The sequence below is a fragment of the Dromaius novaehollandiae genome, chromosome 2 (assembly GCF_036370855.1).
Source record: "Dromaius novaehollandiae isolate bDroNov1 chromosome 2, bDroNov1.hap1, whole genome shotgun sequence".
NCBI classification, from domain to species: domain Eukaryota; kingdom Metazoa; phylum Chordata; class Aves; order Casuariiformes; family Dromaiidae; genus Dromaius; species Dromaius novaehollandiae.
In genome coordinates this window covers 128,498,383-128,516,169 of record NC_088099.1, presented here as the reverse complement: position 1 = coordinate 128,516,169, position 17,787 = coordinate 128,498,383, and the positions used below count along the sequence as shown (strand labels likewise).

At 43.8% G+C, this 17,787-nt stretch overlaps 1 protein-coding gene across 1 annotated transcript in view; it reads left to right on the top strand.

Annotated features, from left to right (window-relative positions):
• Positions 1-5,838: 5,838 nt before the first annotated feature.
• Positions 5,839-17,787, top strand: part of KCNB2 (potassium voltage-gated channel subfamily B member 2) — a 204,518-nt gene continuing 192,569 nt past the window's right edge. Inside the window, exon 1 of the mRNA XM_064507398.1 lies at positions 5,839-6,185. The gene's annotated coding sequence lies outside the window, so the exon portion shown is untranslated. The remainder of the gene's footprint in view (positions 6,186-17,787) is intronic.

The following is a 17,787-nucleotide window of genomic DNA, read 5'->3' as shown; positions in this document are numbered from 1 at the left end:
CTTCAAATTCTTTTCCTCAGCTTCTGTTTTTTCTTTAGCCTTAAATTGCACAGAAAATGTCTCCTGCTTATGCATAAGTTATTGTGACAGATGAGTTTTAATTAATCTATCATTAAATCATATTTGACATAGAGCAGAAATAATCTGAAGCAAAAAGTCTAAAAATTCTGAATCTCATTTCTTCAGACTTGGGAAAGGCAGACAATGAGCTGTCTGTTACATAACCCCCCCCCCCCCCCGTCAGGTACGGCAAACATTAAAAGGAACTCAAAAACGATGTCTTCCATAACAGCCTGCCTGGGAGCCAGTGAAGGAGCACTGCAGGCAGGAACGGAGAGTCCCCATTTCTGTGGCGCTACCTCCAAGGGAACAACCCCCCTCAGACCTGTTTGCTCAGTGCTACTCATTGCAGCAGTGAATGACTTTAAAAGAGGCAGTGGACATTTCCTAGGAACAAATGCAACGTTCTCAGAGATGGTATTTAAGGAAACATATTTTTGCATACTTGCGGAGTTCAAAGCTAGCAACAGCAGATCATCTAGACAAGCCTCATGCTATGTATACCACTGGCCAATAAGTATCCCCTGGCTCTCCCTATATAACATAATCAGGAAATACCAGGTCTTTAGAGTGACAGGACCGGGATTTATTAGACTGCTCTTTTGTCATAAACTTGGACCAAGCCACTGCAACTTCTAGAAGGCAGTAGTGAGAGCAAGTTAAAACCTGGGACGTACCCTACCTGGGACTCATGACCAAAACTGAATCATTTCCCAGGTCATGGCCTGGCATGGGGCCAAAATTAGGGATCTCAGTTTAAAGGTCTGTGAATAACACTGGATAACATTTTAATTGACAGAGAGGGTTGACATGCAGCTCATGTTAAAAAAAAATCTGTGCAGATTACTTTAAAAAAGACCATCTTTCATCAACACATAAGCAAAGCATTACAGAAGTTTAGTAAAACACTGAGTTTGTGGAAATCATAATCATCTTATACTGTACAAAGGAGAACATTATATCCAAATCTTACAGATTGGAGCTCCAGGAGTAATTCAGCAGGCATCCTGTCTGCTTGACAAAAAAAACCCTCAGCCAGTAAACCTTATCTTCTAGACTTTTACATACAAGTTGATGCCCAAATTTGAAATAAATCAGTTTCCACAACTCTGATTCAACTGAAATCATATTGACATGCCTTTATTTTGTATAAATTTGTTTTCTGTGTTTTGTGTCTACAATTGATTTTAGCCTTGACAGCAATTTCTATTTTCTTGTCCAGCTTTGTCCAGAGTAAAAAAAAAATAAATAAATAAATTTCCACATAGAGAAGAAAGGAACAAAAAATCAATTTTTACAAACAGCCAAAAAAACCCTCAAAAACCATCTAAGTTGTGGCTAATTTGACAATGGCATCTTGCCCATGATCTGTCCTTCCTAGCCATGCTCTTGCTCAATTCTGCTTCTGTCTTTTGTGATACCCAGCCCTGTAAGTTTCCACTTACTGAGCTAGGGAGGAAAAAACTGCCTCTATTGCCTATGTGTGCAACACACCAGCCTTAGGCATTTCTAAAAAGTAGCCTTTAAACACCAGTGAGACAATGCTGTCCCAGGGCATCCTATAGAAGAGTTAGAGCCCCTTCTAAGAGCCCCCCGATAGCATAAATGAGACCTGGAGAAAGTGTGTTGGACTCTGTTCTATGGTGAGAGGAATGGAAAACATGTTCTTCTGAGCTGGAAAAATCTGATAAAGGGAAACCAAAACCTGAAAAAGAGAAAAAAAATACCCAGCAGGAAGCAAGGAAAGCTATTTCATGACTTGGTCTGAGCTGTGGCGGGCTATGCTATTGCCAGATGCTATTTCTGATGTGATTTATTTTAGAAGAATATCAGACTTGGCCCAGAAGCTGCTTTTGTTTGACTTATTTTCTTCCGGAGGTCTTGGATGACAGAAAGGATAGTGGGAGGGGGTTTGCTTTCTTCCTAGAGCAGAACCTTTTCCTTGTTTCCCTTTGTTGGACTCATCACTGTGAAATTAGGAGACATTTCCAGGTGACCTGGCATTACATTTTGGCATTGCAATAACTATGGCGATTACGTTCAAGAAAATGAGGAACCATTCAGACAGACAAGCCAACTTTGATGCTGATGACAGCAGCTCTCCTATTGCCAGTGCTTATTATGATACCTGTTCCGACAAGTGAAAAATGAAGCCAGCCCATAGCAGGATCATTCCCTTCTCCACAGGGAAAGGTGCTCTTTTCCACAGCGAAGATAAGACTTCTGTTCCTGAAAGCTTCTGCATACATGGAAGGTCTTTGCAACCGTTCAGAGATTTCTACTGTCAGGCAGTGGAAATCCTGCTCCCAGTGCAGTGGGAAGGCAAGCAGGAGCCACCGGTGACCACAGCACGGGCAGCGCCCTCACTGGTGGGGCACCATTCTGCAATCCGCTGGTGCGGTTGGGTGCCGGTAGCAGGGTCCATCTCCAGGCCAGAAAAGGCCTGTAGATGAACCAGGTCCATGTCCAACCAGGGGCCCCAGCCCCTGGAGACAAAGGAGACAGGGACAGAGATGAGACTGGAGACAAACTTCAGCGTGCATATGTGGGGCCACCTAGGAGACAAGCTACATACAGTGCTGGTCTGAGGTATTTCCAGGGCAGAGACAGGGGCTAGGAGGCCCCAGGTGAGGCTGGTCGGGTCCTGACAGCCACACGTCCACTCTTATGTCTCCAAAAGGAAGCAAAACTGTGGGCCATACGAGTTCACTAGCGTGGGTGGTCAAGATGGTCACCACTGAAGAAAATGATCATTTCTTGTAACAGTTAGGTTGTGATTTTGAATGATCCTCCTGCTACATGTCAAGATTTAGCTATGTCATTCCAAATGTCTGCCCATCTCCCTCCATCCATGCCTTCCTCTATCCCCCCTTTTCTCTCACTTCTGGAAGGAGCGTGGGAAGCACTGGCTCATAGCGCACCAGTGGGCTAGTGTATGCAAGCCAAGATGTGAAGAGGCCCAGCACGTTTATGAGACTAGTCTTTGATTAAAGATGCTCTGAAGAACGTAGGTGTAATGAGGGAGAAAAATCCTGCAATAGAAAACTTGGTAGGAAAGAGATTTCTCTTTCATGCAGGCTGTGTCTTTCTTCCCTTTATCTTATCAACAGAAATAAACCTCCTCTGAAGTAAATCTTTCCCACACTATTTGGAAGAGACTAGTCTTCAGCATGGCCATATATATTGCTTTTTTTTTCTTGTAAATAGAGGACCCTCAGAGATTTCTCTTCAGCTCCCAAACACATCAGTGTAAGAGCAGAAGATGAATGTGTGTGAACAGAAAAGCTCCAAGCCTAGAAAAGCAGTGAGCCAAAAACAGTTAATATTTGCTTATGAAAGAAAATTGAATAATGTAGCTTTATTGAAATAAACATATGTATCTCGGTATGGTAATACATTTTTATCTGAGAAATTATTTTCTAGAATAAAGTTATTTTTATTGTGGACTCACCATGCTCAACAAAGTAATTTTTATTCTAAAATAATTCCTCCATTGTGAAAGCAGAGAAATTGTTTATTTTGGAATCGTGTCTATACCGCATGCATACCAGCATACAAAACTGTAGGACCTCTCTTGTCAACTGCACTTTCTGTCAGTTTTACCCGTAAGCACCTCCTACTAGTGTCTGGGGGTGTGCATGAAAGAAAAATAAGAGATAGTGTCCCTTTACCAAAAACACCAAAAAACCAAGACTAAAATCTCATGAAAATATAGTCTGCCTCTATAAAACACCTACAGCTTTCAAAATCGCTCACTGTATCATGAAAAACAATAGAGGAGCACCAAAACTTCTGAGAACCAATTCTTTCGTGAGCATCCAAATGAATGAAGCCTGGTTTCCTATGCGTCTGCACTGTGTGCTTTAGGGACCGTGATGTCTAAGAAGATACAAGCCCCAGCTGAAGCTTTCTCACTGATGCATTTCTGTGTGGATTTTCAGGTATCGAACAACACATGAACTCCAAATGCAATCTTTGCCATGGTTAGGACACATAGGGATACATAAAAAGCCTCTCCACCTGACTGCCTTCTTTTCCCAAACTTGTAGGAATTTAATTGTCTTTGAGATTTTAACCCATCTATCATATTCAGTACAAACTGATCAGCAGGCTCAAAAATGAGTAATGTGGCGCATACAGACGCATAGACACACGCGCGCGAGAGGTGGAACATACAGAATATATAGACAACTACATTTTAAATGGTGCCTGGACTTTATTTGTAGTTGGGGAGAGAAATGGGCAATTATGGAGCTTTGTTTACTACATATAAGATAAAGAAATGAATTTCTCTTATTGACTATAAAGGGAGACTAGGGTGACTAGTATAGGCATGGATGTCCACCTCGCAGATGCCCAAATTTCAGGCAAAGTGCATTTTGCTGGAGGTTACAACATAAATAATCATTTCCATAGAAAGCTAATCTCGAAATCAGCACCACTCAGGACTACCATTGTTAGCCTGTCTCAAACTGTGATACTCATTCAGAAAATTTCAGAAGCTAGGCCTGGAAAGGATGGTTGATTTTTAAAAAAATCACACATCTGTATATTCCCAAGCCTCTAGGCAAGGAAGCAAATAAAAGAGGGGGAAAATAATGCAGTAAATGAGCATTCAGAGTTTAAGCTAATTTTTAGCTGGTTGTAATGAAACCATGATGGTAATACTGCCCAATCTGATTCTTGGATGGCTTTCAAAAGAATTAGGAGGTCTTTGAATTAGAAAAAAAAGAAAAAGAAGCTGTGAAACACTATGTGGGAAAGCCTTCATCCCAGCAGTAAAATGTGCACAGACAAAGGAGAATGTCCGAGCTATCGGGAGAGACGAAACCTGAGCGACACGATGCGGAGGGCAAAGCTACAGAAGAACTGCTATGAAACGCAAGCAAGAGAGGAGAGCTTGAAAAGAAGAACGGCTTTTTAATCCAATACCTAGAATATAGAGGGGCATCACGGAGTGAGGGAGAGAGACTTCCTCACATTATCAGGAATGATAAAGGACTTTCCATTAAAAAGCAATAAAAAGGGACTATTAAGCCCTTTGGGAAAGAAGAAGAGGCAGCAGCGGTTGCAGAAGTCTTGACAGCAACCTGCTACACTAGCACGACTGGAGGATAAAACCTGAGGACAGCAGTGTGCGACTCCCTGCCCCACGAGGGGTCCGGGGTGTGTGTGTGTGTGTGTGTGTGTGCGTGCGTGCATTTGCTGTTGGGGTAGTGGTGTGCAGGAGGGGTGAGTGGGTGTGTGTGTATATTCCACGCCTGGGAAGGGAGGTCATTGTGTGGGGGTGTGAGGGTGTGAGTGTGTGTGCACACCTTGTTTGGGGGTATTGGTGCGGAAGCCCCCTTGTCTGAGCGAGGTTAGCGGGAAGGGTGTGTGTGGGGGGTAAATCACCCCGCGAGGCCGGTGTGTGTGTGCGGGTGGTGCTGGGGAAGTCCTTGCCTGGGGGGAGTGTGTGTGCGTGCGCTGCCCGCCCGGGGGTTACTGCGGGGCGCACCGTCGCCCCAGAGGGGTCCGTGCGCGCTGGGGGTGCGCGCGCGTGTGCGTCCCGCGCCGCGGAGGGGGCAGCGCGGGCGTGCGGGCGCGGCGGTGCGCGCGTGTGCGCGCGCCAGGCGATGCGCGGGGCGGCGCGGGGGGCGGCGCGGGGGCGGCGCGGGGGGCGCCCCGCGTGCCCCGGCCGGGAGCGGCCGAGCCCGCCGCCCCCCGCCGCCGCCGCCGCCGCCGCCGCGCACAGCCGCAGACACGGGCGGCCGCGCCGCCACCTCGCATGCGGCCGCGGGGGATTACGGCGGGGCGAGGGCAGCGCGGGCCGCGCTCTTATCCCCCGCCGCCGCCTGCCGCCGCCCCGGCCGCTCGCGGCGCCGCTCGCCGTGCGGGCTCGCGTTTTCGGGGGTAGGAGGGCGATGCCGGCGGCGCGGCTTTTCCACCCCCAGCCCCCTGCGCGCCGGGGGGGCGGTGATGTGGCGCCGGGAAGGTAGAGCAGAGCCCTCCCCGCGGAGGAGCGCCACCAAAACAAACCTCTGGCCGCGGCTTTGGCAGCAGCGCGGTGCGAGGGGAACCCGCGAGCAGCGCCGGGAGGAGGCGGGGAATCCCTGCCCGGCCCGCGCGGGCTCCCGCCGAGCAAGGTAAGCGGAGGGGCAGCTCGCCTTCCCCGCCGAGCCGCGCGTGGTTTCTCCTCTCTTCTCTGAGACTGACTCATCCATGCCGCTCCCACTGGTGGGAGTTGCACAGGAGGCGAAAACTGCCGCTGGCCCCCGGCGGGCTGCGGGGCGCCCGGCCGGACCGGAGCGCGGCTGTGCCGGAGCCGGGGCCGCGGCCGCCGCCGGCGCGCAGCGCTCCGCTGCGGCGGCTCCGCGGCGCGGGGGCTCCCGCGCAGCGGGCACGGTCGCCCCGGCTCGGCGGGTTTCTCCCCGGCCGGCTGGGTGAATGGGAGGGAGAGTAGCGTAGCCCCCACGCTGGAGCACTTCGGAAATCGCGGCTTGTGCTTCTGTCTCTTCCGAGCTTCTAAAAGGGGGGGAAAGACGGCATTTTGTAGTGTTCTGCCTCCCGCCGTGGGTGAGCTGTATGATAAAGGCTCATCGGCTGTTTCCGATGCTCATAGTGCTTGTGGGAACCTGATGATACAAAACGTCAGCGTTCTCGGTGGATAGCTGTCATTTGAATTACCCCGTGTACCTAGTGACTGAAAACCCCCCTCCATAAAAGCCGAAAAACTGTGGCACCGTGCTAGTCTAAAATACGTTGGCATATGTTCTCTCTATAGATACAGAGCATACCATCATTCCCACAGATTTAAATACCTAAGTGTCTCTACAAATGGGCATGTTCGCTGCACGCTTTCTGTAAACCATTCAGTACGTTTCTTGTATCGGTATTTCAATGCCTGGGTGAAGGTAGACTTATGTTTATACCCTATGTAGGTACTGTCCATTTATAGTAGGTCTTGGACTTCGTTCAACTCAAGTTACATAATGATTAAGATATAAATAAGCAGTATATTTGCAGTTTCTTGGACATTTTAATTCATCACAGATGAAACCATCTCTAGCATCACTGCCAGAATTATCACTTTTCAAATGTTTGTGTAAAAAAAGGAGGTGTCAGTAGCATCAGATGGAGGCAACATTCCTCAGCAAATACGAAGTCATCAGGATCTTGTGACCGAAGGGACACCTAAGAGAAAGATTTCAGTCGATTATCCCATCCCGTAGCTCTGAAGAGCTGCCGGGGTTGGTTTAGAGGAGGAAGAATAGCAGCAAGGCTGGACAGGTTGGGGAATAGGAAAAGCTTGTCTGCTGAGGTTGTGCTTTATAAACAGTAAGAGTTCTCCAACTTTGCTGAGCTGGAGAGTTAGTGCAGAACCAGCACCGAGCCTGAGAGGCTGGGCAGGAGCTGAGAAAACTGAACATGCCAAGCCTGGGGTGGGATCCTCCTCCAGGGGCGTTTTCCTAGAAACTTTCGTGATAGCAAGATACAGTCAGTACATGCTGCTTGTGAGATCTGTTTGCCATATGATCACCTGAGATTTACTATGAAAGCTCTAGAAATCTTGGTCAGAGAGATCAGTGCCGTGCAGAAAAAGTTTATTGCTGGTTCTTTTGCTGCTGCCTTTTCTGTTCTGAGCAGAGCTGGTAAACCGTCTCCTACCGCAGCCTTGCTGGAACTTGCAGCTGCCTTGACTTCTGCTTTTTTATTGATACTTCCACATGCAGCTTTCAAAACTGTGTTCAGATCGCTCTAGCCTCCTCCTTTCTCAGCTGGATGCTGTCACTGGGGCTCAGCAGGTTGGCCTTATTCAAACATATGCAGACAGTAAAAACGAAAACATCTTCAGCTCAAGATGAGGAGTAAGTGATGTTTGGAGTGGCACTCTTCATTTTGAGCATTTCCATTGGCTTCAGCATTTTGAAATGTCCTGTTGCCTTAACGATGTGTTTATTTATTCATGCTCAGCCTTTTTTCTAAGTGCACGTTAATTGGCAAATTCTGGCTTGCCATTCAGGGCAACGCAAGGAGCCGAGGTTTGCAATAGCTTCCTTGCCGGCTTTTGGGATTTCGCCAAACAGCTTGCTGTTGTGATTTTTATAAGAAAATCTCAATCTTATTTGATTCCTTGAGCTTCATGTCAGAACATGCGCAGGTAACATATTTTTCCAGGCACTACTATTTCTAAAGCTATCTGGTGGAGGACATTTCCGTCACTGTTTTACTCTGTATTTTGTTCTTATATAAACAACACACTGGGGAGGGGCTGTCTGGTCTCAACTCTGTATGGTTTAGAGGAAAGTAGTCATAATGAGTGAGGCAGGAGGTATCTGGTAAAGCAGGCAGTGACTGAGAGCACTGCAATGTTGTGGGATCCCCCTCCAGACCCCTCTGAAGGTGTTTGGCGCTGCAAAGTACAGACCTGCTACTCCTGACAGTCAGAATCCAGAGGAGAAATCAGGGAGCCAGAAAGGGAGCCGCTTAAAGTTGCTAGCCACTTTAATTTAGCTTTGTCCATTTAGACATATGTGCATTCTAGAAATGCAATATTTGGGTATTTTCAGGGGTCATTTTTATTAACTCATTATGCTATTCCATAATACTTTTTGACCCAGCAACAGTATGCCCACAGCTCTGCAGAGTGAAATCATGGCATGTAATCTCGTCTGAGTGGACTTTTGTTTTTTCTATAATATAGTTACAGGAGATTTTTTTTATTTTTGGAAATAAGGGTTTTTTTTTACCTAGTAGGTGTCTGAATATAGTAAACTTAGATGTACAATAGAAATAGTAGAAATAGGCTGCTTTTTACCTTTTGTTGGGTCACATTGTTTGTACTCTTATCAGGATGTGAACACCATGAGAGAAAATATTTTTGATTTCGCATGAGTAGTGGGTATCTTCCTCTCATGCTTATTGCTGGAGTGCAGCATGCACTGGGAATTTAATTTCTTGGATTTTACAGTAAAGCTTTGGGACATCTGGTTTTCAGCATTTCAGCAGGTAGAAATGGGTATCTGGTTTCTAACTGTAACTGTAAATCAACTTAATCTTTCCATTTTTTAATTGCAGAGTCTGAGATCTCTGAAGGTGTACAACAGTGTTCCATGGGAAGCTGTGAAAATATATTGCTTGGGACATTATAAGCTAGGTTTTTTTCCTATTGTAAATGTACATTTTTATTCAATTCCTTGGATTTCTAAGTTTCTTCATCTATAATTCTCCGACTATATAGAAAGGATTTGGAAGGAATTTAATTATCTTGATTTTTTTGCCTGTATGTTAAACTTTTTTAGATAAAATACTGCATGTTATAATAAATAGATTGTTTAGTGGTGTTCAAATAAAATCTAAGTAAAAAAATCCATATTAAACCATATGTTTAAATACAAAAAGCAAACAAAGAAACTGAACAATTTTTTGTTGAACGAAACTTGTAATTTTCTTGTCTTGGGTAGATACAGATAGGAACATAGTCCCAGTATTGCTTCCCAGGTCACCATAAACCATAAAAGCTTTAAATATAATATGCATCAGTCAAGACACTTAGAATTTATTAAGCTTGAACTGACTACATTCTCGATTAAAGGTGGAAGGACAGCAAAGGCTATTCTGCTTTCTCACCTTGCTGATACTGAATGACAACATTTATTAAAACTTCAGTGCCTGTCACACAGCAGCACCCTCCCAAAGTTAGAGTTCTGTCGTATGCTGTGCAGTGCATCACTTTTTTCCAAGGCAGAAGAGAACTGAGGAGTTGTATTGCTACCTTTTGTGACCAGCACTAAAAGTATGAAGACTTTTCACTGCATAATCATTAATTAATGAACATTATTTTGAACGCTCTGGTTCCATGGATTACGGTGACCACACCAAGCGGCATCTTGGAAGCAGTAGTCAAAATGTCTTAGGCCACTAAAATCTGTGGGAAGTTTAGTTTATTTGTGGCTAATGCAGGAAACCTGTATTTAGCCATAATGGCAGATCAGCTGTGACTTGGATGTCTGACTTCTCTATGGCCCTACTCCTCCTCCTGATGGCTGTAAAGGGCAATCAGTAGCATCACTGCTGGCAGCAGTGAGAGAATCAGAACCAACAGTCTGTTAGCTAATAAATAATATATGTCGTGCTGGCATAATGCAGTTCAGAGTATTCAGGAATAGGATATGATAAGCCGCAGCTATAGTCATTACAAGGAGCAATGGAAGTCTACCAGTTTGCCTCTCATAATACCATGACAGTGGGACCACAGTATATTGTGAAACTGCACAAGGGCAGATACAGTCCGAGTCTAGACGGAGAGGCTGAGCAGCTCTGTAATCACAGCACTGGCACATGATAGAGGACAATCCTCTACGCTGGTCAGTGCTAGTCTCCCTGGTAAGTCCCGCCTGCTATTGCAGCATATTCTTCATGCTGCCACTGTATGTGGTATTAGCTTGTTAGGAAATAAACACCAGCTCTTTAGGTAAAACCATGTAACGAGGAAATGAATGCAAAGCTGTGCTGATAATTAACTGAACAAAGCTCTCAAACGTAATCTTCTTTGATGACACTGGAGATGAGCTTCTCCCCCTGATTGCCTAACAAGTTAAGGAATAGAAATCAATTATTGCAGTGCAGTCCAAATACAGAATAAATTTGCCTCAGAGCATTAATAAGACATCTCAAGGCAGTTCATAAAATAGATTGTCACAGTACCTCATCAGTAGTTATCTGTTAGAAAATTAGCTGCATTTTGAGTATATAACGATAAAATAATAACCAAACTCAGCTGCTCAAAATGAGGCCATAGTGCTGTTTCCACAGAGGTTTCAGTTGTGCCTTTTGCTCCTTTAAAGTGTGAGGTTTGGGGTTTATCTGCAAGGTTGACGACCTCACCATAACTAGGTGTATTCTCACCTGACTGAATAATACCACCATAATTTGCAGCCATACTTTTAGTGTAGATATGAATGTAGCAGAGAGATCATGGGACAGTTTGCGCAGAAAGTGTTGCCATTCTGCGGCAGCTGGAAGAATCCCACTTAATGTATTTAAGCATACTCAAAACAAAAAAGCAAAAAAAGCAAAAAAAACCCCAAAAAAGCAAAAAAACAAAAAAACAAAAGCTGGACTAATTAGCCTTGAAATCACAAAGCTATGAGTGACAATATTGTACGTGCTCATCCAGTGGTTGCTGAGATTAATAGCACACAAAGTTGATCTACCTCGACAGTCATGCCATCTAGAAGGTCTTGCTATCCAGAATATTTCCATCCCATGCTTTTTCCATTCTAATTACTGCTGACATAGTGTAAACTTCTTAACTAGGTAGGCATTGTGCTCAAATTTATTTTCAGGAGAAGCCTGGCTACCTAAAGTTAATCACTTCAATTCCCATTTAGGTATTTTGGTAAAAGTAGCTCTAGCAGTGTTGAGTATCTTCTGTGTCCCTTGGAGAAGGGATGGGAATGTTTGGCCGCTCTGAAAGTGAGTACACTTACAGCTCACCTAGTAGTAGCAATGTAGCTTTTGTTCAGTAGCCTTGTGGTTAGGGTACTCGGCTAGAAGTGGGAAATCTAGATTTTAGGCCTTTCTTAGATTAACATAATTCAAACAAATATTTCCTCTCTCAGAATCTAAGATTTCCTGCAGCAAAAGGATTGCTCACACCTGTCTGCTTACAGACAGATTCAGGTTTGCTCCCTTTCAAGACATGTTGCTCCTTCCCTTCTCTCTCAGTAGGAATGGGGAGTGTGGCCTTTGTCTCTTCAGCCATCCTGGGTTTTACCGCTTGGAGCAAGAGTCTACAAAGTATATAAACCACAGGTTTGACTCCACAGGCACTGACATCCCAGGAGAGGCCTCATTTTCCCTGGTTGAGTGTTTAATAGCTGTGCAATTCCACAGAAAGGGTGCTACCCCACCTCCAGGTGCATTTTGAAAAGAGTGGACCTTGCCCAGTTCTTGTGAAGGACTCTTCTTAAATGCCTCTTTTAAGAAGAGTTTTCCAGGCAGAGTTGTCCCCCTTTTGGTCCTGACTGTGCATTTGGCCTGGGTGGGAGTTCAAAGTGTCTCTGAGATGTTCCCTTCTGACCATGAAGAACCTTGTTGATAGTGACTTAGAGCTTCCCACACCCTTCTTTGAACATGGATCTTGCATGTTTAATATTAGAAATCCTGAACTAATGGCTATGATCAAGCACATTTTAAAGAGGATTTTGTGGTTCTTAAAAATACATTTTGACTCAATATAGGTAAATAAATTCATTTGTGTGGCAGTTTTATAAAAAAAGATTCCTTTGAGCCCATCTTAACTTCATAATGCCTTATAGCAATGGTAGTTTACTATTGTGCATGATAGAGAGTGCTCACTTTTTTTTTTTTATTCCCAGGTCAATTTGGGGGTCAGAATATGAGTACTTCTTCTATCAGTTGCCTCTAAGCTTGACATTCTGTTTTCCAGAACTCATGCTGTCTCCACTTGTGGTAGGACTAAGCATCAGCATGAAAAAGAAGCAAAGCCTCTTCACTACGGTGTTAAACTGAACATCATTTCCTATCCCATCCCCAAACCAACTGTACCTTTGTGCAGTATGTGGAGTCATACCACTGTAGATAAGGTTTGGAATCAAGTTTTCTACTTTTTAGATGACCTCTTCTCTCAGATGGGCAAAGTAAAATGACAGGTTGCCATAGGCCCCACAGGAAAACTTTTAGGGCTAGGGTTGGGGATTTCTGAGACATGCCATGAGACATTTTAAGACATCAAAATGTTGAAGAGTTTGATTCCTCAGAATCAAGCCTCCGCTGACATTTGTCTTAATTTTTAATGATAAAAGCTTTTTTGTGAAGACTTGCTGATGCTATGACCTTGTGGACATTTCCAGCTGTGTACAAAGGCACTTGTCAGAGTTGAATCACACAGAAATTACAGCCAATTCATTCCTGCTAGCTTCAGTGCTTCAGTGAAGCACCAGAGATAGGAACTAAGGCTGTAGTCTCATTGGAGAACCACTGAATAGAGACCAGAAGAGATGGAAGCATCTCTTGAGTAAATCAACCCATCTCACACTGAAATCTTTGCCATGTCTCTGTTGACAAGGTAGGTCTGGGACTACCATGTTCCTTGCGTGAATTCAGGAACTGTCTGGTGAGGGACTCTTCCACATGAAATCTTTGGCAGGGACAGAAATTGAATCCAAATGTTTAAAGTTCCCAATAAGTCACTTGAGAATATTACCATGCTTTCCTTAATTGTAACCTTGGGATGGTGTGGTTGCATATTAATCATCCATTAGTAAATTCAAACACTATAGTAGGTTTCAGATACAGAATCTGGACAAAGTAGCACAGCCATAGTTTTAGATGTGGCTTCATTCAAAAAGGAATAAAATTGGACCCTCCTCAACGTGTCTTGTTGCCTTGGACATCATTCCCTGTGTATATAATACATATAATACTTCCCTGCCTAGAAGCCTAGAATAATAGTTTGATATTCCACTGTGCAAGCTTTTGTTCAGGAAAACAAAGACATCAGTGAGGTTCATCCATGCTTTCAATTAGTTGGCAGCACTGTCATTGCTAGGGAGTGGTGGAAGATTGAAGGATTATGGAAGATAACATCTTTAGAATAGCCCCACTGTTTTAGGACAGCTAGTTACAGTAGTGTCTCTTGAGAACAAACGGTGTGTTAAGAATCTCCAGCATTTTAGTGCACTGCAATGGAATTAGGGAAAAAAAATCAAGTTGTGGATGCACAAGTCTCCGTTCTAAGCTTTAGCATATTCATATTAATGTGTTTACTAAAATTATTAGCCTGTATATCCTCAAAGAATTGTATAGAAGCATGGACCAAAACTATGGATCCAGTGTGCTAGGCACAATATAAATATATAGTCTGATTTAGCCCTGATCTTACATAATCACATTTCTGTAATATCCGCTTGTTTGAAATTAAAGAAAATGATCTGCCATTCGGCCTTGTACTTCTCTGTGGCAGCTCATCTGCTCTTAAATTTCCAGGGAATGCTAAATGTTCAGTGAAAGACAGTGTTTTTGGCAAAAGCAATAACTCAGCCCTTAGCAACTAATTGTAAACATAAATAGTAAAGTGCAGACACCACAGACGATTGCACCCTAAACAAGAGATGCTTCAACCTAGCTGCAATGAAAATGCAAGTTTTAGTAAACTGAGCAGGAATGCATCAAGATTGCTTTGTAAGGATCATGCAGCCACACTTGTCAAAAGCACAAACAGCAAAGTGGCGATCTTGATTCAGCACTGGGACAGTCTGTGAAGCCATATTACAGTATATCAAATGCCCCGGGAGCAGAAAGAGGGCACTGGCACTCCTGTGCACAACCTTCACTAGAATTTTTAATACAGTATGAGCCAAATGCCTAAGGAATCCATGAAAAGATGAGACCTGTTAGTGTATGTGTTTGGGGGCACGGGGCAGAGAGAAAAAGGATAGAGTAAGGGTAGATGCGATACTCAGTTGTGACAGCAAACTTTCATCAGTGATACGGAGTCTAAGAGTTCAGGGGAATCAAAAAGCAGCCCAAGGGGTTTAGGGACATATTCAGATTGCCTGATTTGCTCATCATAACTTCTTGTCTCTGTTGACTCTACAAGAAACCAAAGCCTGGCAGCTCTGGATGATAGACTGCCAGGTCATTCATCACACTCTTGAGACCTCAGTTAAGTATGTAAGAGGGTGGTCCAACTCTTAACTTCAGAGTTACAGTGAGGTGCTACTCGAAAAGGCCACCTGAGGCCCAAATTCTGTAAAAATCTTGCAGAGAAATTACACTGAATGCTGTCAAGGGAGTTCAGCCTTTTTGTTTAAAGTCGTCCACATCACCTGTAGTGGAGCGTAGGGCCCATCTACAAAGCTTTACTGGAGGAAAATTTCAGTGAGTAATTGCAAGTGCTATTGGGGTATTTAGAAAACTCAGATGAGTCAAAACTTCCACGCTTTTGTAATTGCAAAGTTTTACAAACATTTTATCAATTACACTCTCCCTCTTTTCATTGTCTTCTGGCTCCTTAACTATTTTTGTATGGCTTCTTTTACCCAAGGTTGTTAAGCAATGTGTAGAGCTTCTGAGTGTGCTGCTCCTTGGTGAAGTTCAGTACATCCATCTAAGAGACACTTCTGTGCTCAAGAGGGTGAGAACATGGAACGAGTAAACAGGCTGATATACCTGATTTGAAAGGTTTGTTTATAACAGGACCTACTTTCTCAAGTGTTCCATGCAGATCTCTGAGACTTCAGGCAGTGACTGTTTGGATAGCAGAAGTAAATCATCTGTGAGATCAGTTATGAAATGGAAATAATCATCATTTTAGACTAGCCATAATAATGCCCCACAGCTGGTTTTGCAGAATTATTCTCAGAGTGAAGTCTTTCAATCCATAGGTCAGCCCATCAGTAGCTATAAGCAGAGTTCTCGAGGCCACAGCTACAATTTCGTTGTAGCTTGTGGAAGATCTCCCCTTGAGCCCCAACTTCCTTACTGCTTCTCCGTCCACCAGCGATGCTCTCGCCAGGGTTGTGGTCTGGCATGAGCCAGCCTATTTGCACAAGGAAACCCTGTCACAGAGGAGACGGGCTCAGACTCCGGTTTTGCTTCCTTGGGTCTCTGGGCCTCAAGTGGTGAGCCGCTTGGTTGTGAGGGCTTAAGCCTAAGTGCAGACACTGCTATCAAAGGTAATTTAGACAATCAAGGCTTAACTGCTTTTTCTGTCCTGTGCCTGCTTGTGTGTGTTCCTGCATTTGGATACATATCTGGGAAATACCCATGATGCTTAAGAATACGGTCTGTTCACGTTTCCTGACACTTTTCAGCTTTTAGCTGTTTACAACTTTGCCAAAATTTTAGCTGTGTGAGATGTGACTTTTATAAGGATGGGAAATGGAAATAACAAATACCTTATTCTAGTGGGGTGTTTTTCTTCAGAGTTTTAGCAAAGTCAGCTCAGCCATTTTTTTAAAGATTGAAATTAAGGAAACACTATTAATAAAGATCCCACAGCTGTTTCATTAAGACGTTGCAGCTCTTCCTACTTGGAAGCAAAGAAGAGAAATTTGATAGTTGTGATGTGGTAGCAGAGCTATTACAGCAAAGCAGAAGTTGGAAAAAGCAGAATCCTCAAGATAATACAATCAAATATGCCTGCTTATAGGGCTCTAAAATTTGTTTGCACATACTCATTAGAAATGTGTTAGTTTTATAACTAACTTATAACTAATATAACTTTATATAACTTATAACTAAGTTGCTGTATGTTGTCTTCACTAATTTGTTCTATCCCAGATTATTGGCTCTGAGCAGGTGTAATGGGAGTCAGACACTGAGGTGTCTGTCTTGGTGAGGTGCAGGCTTTCTAAGGCTTTTTAGAAAGCTAAAGCTAGTTGTTCCAGAAACTGTTAATAATCTGTATTATATAAAAACTGCAGATCTGATTTGTATTAGACCTTAATAAGTAATTGTTCATAGCCGAACTACTCAAAGCAATGGTTATCTCCCCAGAGTTTTCTGGATTTCAGTGTTCCTTTTTGCTTGGAGTCTGAACAAAAGTTTGATCTCAGATTTTCCAGACCAGAAAAAAAAATATAATGGGTAGGATCGATCAAAATGTTTTGTTTAATATTTTCAAAATGTCTCATTTTGATCCCGATCTTTCTTATTTTTTTAAAAATTGTAATTGTTATCAATATATTTAGACCCCCAAATGCAGATTTCATTTAAAAAACATTGGGGGACTTTCAACAAATTCTGAAAACTTTTTCCATTTGTTTTCAAAACCAGGAAATGAATTAATCTGATCTTTCCTTGCAAACAGCTTGACAAATTTTGACTAATGGTTATTTTCTGACAAAAATTAGTGAGCATGGTTAAGATCAAAGAAGTCCACTTCTCAGAAGTTATAACAAGGAAGGTTTGTTTCCTTTCCCAGCAGCTTTATGATATAGCCTCTCCCTATGTACCGCTTACGTTTTTCCTCAGGGCTTTCCTGATGCCTTAAGTGCTTGTGGAGGACGGTTCCCAAGAGGACGCGTGCTGGAGAAGCGTAGCACCCTCACCTTCTGCAGTGCGGGTCGTGTGGCAGAGACTGGTTAAAGCATCTGCAAGTTGCCTGGGGAGCTGGATTCCAGCTGTACCTCTGTTACAGAGCTACTGCTCATTACTCGACCACTCTATTTTACCAGTTTTTTTGGAAGTATTAACAAATTATTGTTCTCCTGATTCTGGGCACCAGGCTGTGAGCTGTATAGGGCTGAGTTTTTGGAAATATTGAATTCCTCTGACTGGAAGGGAGTGGGTTTGGAGTGATGCTCTGCATATGTGGGTCCACCTCGGTGGTCCCTGGAAGGTGCCCGGTGCCGCTCACTGCCGCTCAGGCCAGCTGGCGCCGTGACCTCTGCCTGTGCTTTGAAACCTCACAGCAGATGGCTGCATACAAACTGCTTATTGGGAGCAGACCTTGAAGCATGCTCACGCTCCAGCCGTGCCCGCAGATTATTTGGGAGAGTCCTAGTTGAGCCATGCTGGGCAGCGCTCTAACGATTTCACAGCAGAGGCAATTGAGTGCTGCTGCCTAAGTGTGTTCCCTGGCAGTCTTTAGTCTGCTGGCAGGGACATACCCATCAAATGTGACAAAAATGCTAAGGACTGAAAAAAAACCCCCAGGATCTCAATTTGAGTAGTCAAAATTATTGGACGCTTCTGGCATCTGTGACCTTCATTTCT